Consider the following 6,000-nt stretch of genomic DNA (forward strand, 5'->3'; position numbering starts at 1 on the left):
CGGGTTCGGTCCATGCTCGACATCATTAAGAGGGGATTTAAGGGTCAATTGAGTTTAACTCTCCGGTCCGGAGTACCGTGAATAACCCCTAGCGATATGAGGATCTCAATAGGGGTGGTTAAACGTATACCCACCATCGGCGGATAGTCCGGACATCGATGGCTCGTGCTAAGTGATAGGGTTTATGTTCATGGAACGTTACCTATATATCAAGGATGTCTAGTGTAATGTTATGAGTCCGGTAGCGCGGGTATAATTGCGCAATGCGCTACTGTTCTTAGAGTATATGTGTATGGGAGTGAATTCCACCCCCCCTCGGGATCTCTTGTTCTGTGGACGAAGTCTTGTATTTATAGGATAACCTTTCTTGTCTTTTATCGCCACGTAATAAGGGTGAAGGATCGTGGCCTGCAAATAGTACATCTTCAAGCGAGCTGATCCGACAAAAGTAAAAAGTGTTCTTGTCGGTTCTGACCTTCTGTCTGCCAGGTGTCCTCTGCCAGCTACAGCATGACCTAACATGTGGACGCTGCCAATGCGCGCGGATGGGACTGGCGCCATGGTTGTGAGTATAGCGCTCTATGCCTTAGCGCGCACCCTTGTAAATCCTTGTGGCGATGTTGTTTGATGCGCTACACGAGCTGATCGGGTATGCGTATCATTAATATTGTAAAGTAAGAAAGTGACATTGGATCCATTTTGTGATGTCTATCCCAAAAATTAGGGCGAAACATGTGCATATGTATATTAATATGATATTTTATTCATTTATTTATTTGGGTATCAAATCTCCATAAAATCTATTTATTTATTTGGGAATCAAATATCATGACAAATCTTTTGGGAGCAAGTCATCATGGAGTTGTTAAAAGATACCGAGTAATATTTAACTTAGCTTTTTAACTTTATTTAAAATAAATTTATCAAATAAATTGTGATCAAATAGTCATTGAGCATTTGATATTTAATTAAATCGTATTTAATTAAATACCTTTTTAAACTATATGTTATAATTATATATCAACAATATATAATAGTGGTGTCTAAATGTTAAAGTGTGTGACCCCATAGACCTGTATATAATCGGTAGTATAGATTTGTGTTATGACGTGTACACTAAACCAACACTTTTAACGAGCTACCCAAGGGCATGTGTGCAGTTCATAAATGTGTTTTTTTGTTACCTGTTCTTTTTGCCAACATATGCTTGATTGATCACAGGGAACTCTAAGTTATCAATCAATATAGATTTACTCGACACCGTCCCTGTCCCAAAGTGAATCGTTATTATTTCCATAGAAGGTTCAGTCATATATAATCGCTCCATAAAATGCTCCATATGCAATATGTTCGACACCACCAACACGATAACTTCACTTCCATCATCATCAATATCATCCCATGCATTAACAGCATGTAATATATTTAATCCAGGAGCATCAAACCACTTCATCTCGGACTCATTTGTTGCATATAGTGGAAGAATACCAATTTTTGGGACTTTTGTTGGGTCAACACTTATTAGTCGTCATCCACGAATAAAGTCCATTGCATCTACTCCAAGTTGAATATCAAAAATGATTGCATACTTTTGAGTAATAGCCAAGTCATGTGTTAGTGATGATTGCTTCATGGAAAAAATCGGAACATCGGGTTGCTTATTTCCATTTGCGTCGAAGCGAAAGTAAGTTAAATAAGGGCGTGTTGCCCAATAACGAAATGCAAAAGACTCATTAGTATCGGGATCAACCTTCGGGTGGGCCGTCATGTTTAAGGTAAGTTTACCATTAAAATCATGACGGCCTAAGGTTATTATGTCACCATCTTCTTTCACTTCGATTTCATAGGGAAGATCGGATTCGCATAATGCATAAACCCGACCACCAAAAAATGCTACATTAATGTTTGCGACACCAAAACCTTTAGACATGTCATATCGTCCCAAAATTGCTCTGGCAACGTATAATGCTGCACGAGCAATAAAGGGACCAAGATCCTGCATACCTCCGATAATATTCGGAATGATGCATGATCCAACTTGGTGCTCAAAAAGGTACTTATTTGTTTTCACAAATCTGCAACAAACCGTAGCTCTACCTTGAGAAATTCATAATGATTGCATCATCCCATCCCCATCGAAGTAATGGTGAGGACCATTAGGGGTAAACTGTGGGTTTGGCCCGATACGAATATAGACGCCATCAAGACATGAAAGGATGGGCAATGAGCCATGTATGATGTCACATTTGTTATGACAATTTGCCCAACGCACCCACACTAGCGGAAGCGAGGATATAATTGTTTGAGAGAAACTTGGGAGAAATAATAGAAAGCAAATAAAGTAACTGATAACACGACGATTTAACGTGGTTCGGCAAAACCCTGCCTACGTCCACCCCAAGAGTTCCCTTTATTCTTATAATATAAAAGAACCCGATACAAGAAAAATTACACTATGAGTTAAACCCAAACCCAAGCCCCTTAGATTTTAGTATAAAATCTAAGTTTCTCGTACACTCTTTTACAATCCTTACAAGAATAAACTCTCGGCCTCACAAATAAACACACTCTGTTGATAAACCTATCAACTATGTTTTTCTTTCTCTTTGTGATACTCTAAAATGAAATCCATGCACTTCCTTTTATAGTTGAACTTATATGTTAGGAAGAAGACTTCAAATTGCCTACTCTTTCCATTTATCATTTGTTTAAAACAAGTTGTAAACGAGTTGTAAACAAGTTGTTAACAAGTTGTAAGTTCTAGTGCATTCTTATTTGACCATGCACAAGACAAATTCAATTTGATGTCTTCATCATGCAAAAGACAATTTATATTTGTCTACTAAATGTTTGTCATGATTTGGACTATTGTCCAACAATCTCCACCTTGACGAACATTTATCTTCTTTATCACTGAAAATAATATCACCTAGTACTTTCACCATTGGCCTCCGTTATCACTGCTGCACACACCTTGAATCATCTTGGTCCTGAACCTGATTCAAATAAAATGGCCAATAAACATGTGCAGCTGACCCTGTCAACTTACATAGTTGGCTCCGGAGAGGAGTCTCAAATCACCTCTCCCACAGTAGGATTTTCCTTCTCACCATCGCCTAACTTGATCAAACATGTCTTCACATGTTCCCGATCAATTTCCCGTGTGCACACTTTCCAAACCTTCGAGATACGAGTACATCTAGTACTCCCCACCAGACGATACAAACCCTCATACTTCTCTCCAATCATCGGGACCTTCACGCCACGTGTGATTTTCATATCTCCACCTACGGCCGATAGCCGTATCCTTGAGAATCTAACTGGTTTAAGGAAATTAGATTTTTACACATCTTTGGTGCGTACGCCACGCCACCAAGTGTGTAAGCAGCTCCGTGAAACAATTTTATTTTCACCATTCCAACACCCTCAATATCACATGTTGAACCCTCACCTAAAGTCAGCACCCCCGCCTTCTTTAATATTAGCTTATCAAAATAAGCTTTCTTGGAACACACATGCATTGTATAACTCGAATCTAAAATCCATTCATCTTGAGCAGAAGTAGAACTTTTGGAGATTGTGGGAACATCTCCCAAATTAACCGATTCATTAACTGCAACTGCAACCGACGAACCCCCATATTTATATTCACCATTCTTCCAAAGTGGACAGTCCTTCTTGAAGTGACCCCACTCCTGACATTTGAAGCACTGGATACCCTTCATTCCGTCTCTTGATCTGGACCTACTTTTATCACCAGATCTTTTTCCGGAAAACCTTCCCTTTCCATGACCAACCATAGCAAATTCATGCTCAAAACGGTCATCCGATATTCGTCTCTTATCCTGAGATAAGAGTGCCGGTACTACCTCCTCCATCTTTACAGTAGCCTTTCTGTAAAGAACAGTAGTAACCAAAGTATCATACGAACTAGGAAGAGAGGTAAGAAGAATAAGGGCCTTATCTTCTTCCTCGATATTAACCTCAACTTTTGCAAGTTGATCCACCAGACCATTAAACACGTTCATGTGTTCAATGATATTCCCGCCTTCCTCCATTTTCAACCGATAAAGATCACGCTTCAAGTTCAGCTTTGTGGTCATATTCTTCCCGAGATATAACTTCTCGAGGTCCACCCACAACCCCGTAGCGGTTGTCTCGCCAGTGACATTATTAATGATCTTATCACTGATGGATAGGCGAATGGTACTGACACATCTTTCCTCGATGTCATTCCAATCGTCATCCGTCATCTTTTCTGGCTTTCCGTCCTTTTTACCCTTCAACGGCTTTGCCAAGCCCTGTTGAACCAGAACATCCTTCACCCTTGCTTGCCACAAGGTGAAATTCCTGGTTCCATCAAATGGCTCCACCTTAAACTGCATACCGCTATTTCCCGCCATCTCAAACCAAAAAATACCCGATAAACCTGGATACGCTCTGATACCACTTGTTATGACAATTTGCCCAACGCACCCACACTAGCGGAAGCGAGAATATAATTGTTTGAGACAAACTTGCGAGAAATAATAGAAAGCAAATAAAGTAACTGAAAACACGACAATTTAACGTGGTTCGGCAAAACCCTGCCTACGTCCACCCAAAGAGTTCCCTTTATTCTTATAATATAAAAGAACCCGATACAAGAAAAAGTACACTATAAGTTAAACCCAAACCCAAGCCCCTTAGATTTTAGTATAAAATCTAAGTTTTCCGTACACTCTTTTACAATCCTTACAAGAATAAACTCTTGATCTCACAAATAAACACACTCCGTTGATAAATCTATCAACTATGTTTTTCTTTCTCTTTGTGATACTCTAAAATGAAATCCATGCACTTCCTTTTATAGTTGAACTTGTATGTTAGGAAGAAGATTTCAAATTGTCTACTCTTTCCATTTATCATTTGTTTAAAACAAGTTGTAAACGAGTTGTAAATAAGTTGTTAACAAGTTGTAAGTTTTAGTGCATTCTTATTTGACCATGCACAAGACAAATTCAATTTGATGTCTTCATCATGCAAAAGACAATTTGTATTTGTCTACTAAATGTTTGTCATGATTTGGACTATTGTCCAACAACATTCAGTGGGGCTTAGCTCATCAACGGGTCCGAAATTGTCACATAGGACGTGGTTTGGGTCTACTGAAAAGTGAATAGGAGGATCGATGAATTTGATGATTGCTCTTTAAAGTGTGTCGAGAAAAATTTCGAGTAAAGATTTTCTTGAATCGACATCAGAGGCGTCTTTGGACATAGGTAACATAGGCAACTGCCTAGGGCCCAAAAATTAGAAGGGCCCAAAATTTTTGTTATATATACAATTGTCGAATAGTTAAGTAAATTAAATAAAATATTGTCGAATGAATATTCGATAATACAAAAATTTGTTACGGATGTCTTGAAAACTTCTTTCGTATTGATAAATTTTAACATAATCTTTTTATCTGTATTAAAAAAATTTAACGTGTATAAGGGCTCATTTTTATTTTCGCCTAGGGCCTCTAAATTGTAGAGACGGCCCTGATCAACATGAGTATGGTTCACTTCTTGTTCTGGCCCTTTTTCAGTTATTCTTGCTTCCTGTACATTTTGTTGGTTTCGCCTGGAAACGGACACGATGAATCTTGAACCAGATTTCATTATACTTGAGAGAGGATATAAATTGGTGCATCGTTGATTAATTAGAGGCTTGCAGATCGAGCTGAACAATGTTGTTCCCATTGCTAAAATCTTTAAAAACGTTTGTAGCGAAAATGTTAATATAAATAAATCTTAAATCTTCGTTAGATGGCAATCGTGTTTTCAAGTACACAGGTGACAAAATTTGTACTCTAGTATGTAATTGGTACTCATTTTTAAACGTGTCTTAATAAACAAGCTGTGAATTGATTGGTTTGTGGCTCACATTTGCAAGACATAGTCTATCAGTTGAATAGAAAGATAAGGATATTATTGCAAATTAATTTTGGACGAATTATTGAAGATTTTTTGACAC

The 6,000-nt window shown here is 38.2% G+C and overlaps 1 pseudogene; it reads right to left on the bottom strand.

The window, feature by feature from the left end:
* Positions 1 to 5,726, bottom strand: part of LOC139880710 (probable carotenoid cleavage dioxygenase 4, chloroplastic) — a 77,995-nt pseudogene extending 72,269 nt beyond the window's left edge.
* Between the last annotated feature and the right edge of the window lie 274 nt (positions 5,727 to 6,000).

The sequence above is a fragment of the Rutidosis leptorrhynchoides genome, chromosome 1, assembly GCF_046630445.1.
Source record: "Rutidosis leptorrhynchoides isolate AG116_Rl617_1_P2 chromosome 1, CSIRO_AGI_Rlap_v1, whole genome shotgun sequence".
NCBI lineage: Eukaryota > Viridiplantae > Streptophyta > Magnoliopsida > Asterales > Asteraceae > Rutidosis > Rutidosis leptorrhynchoides.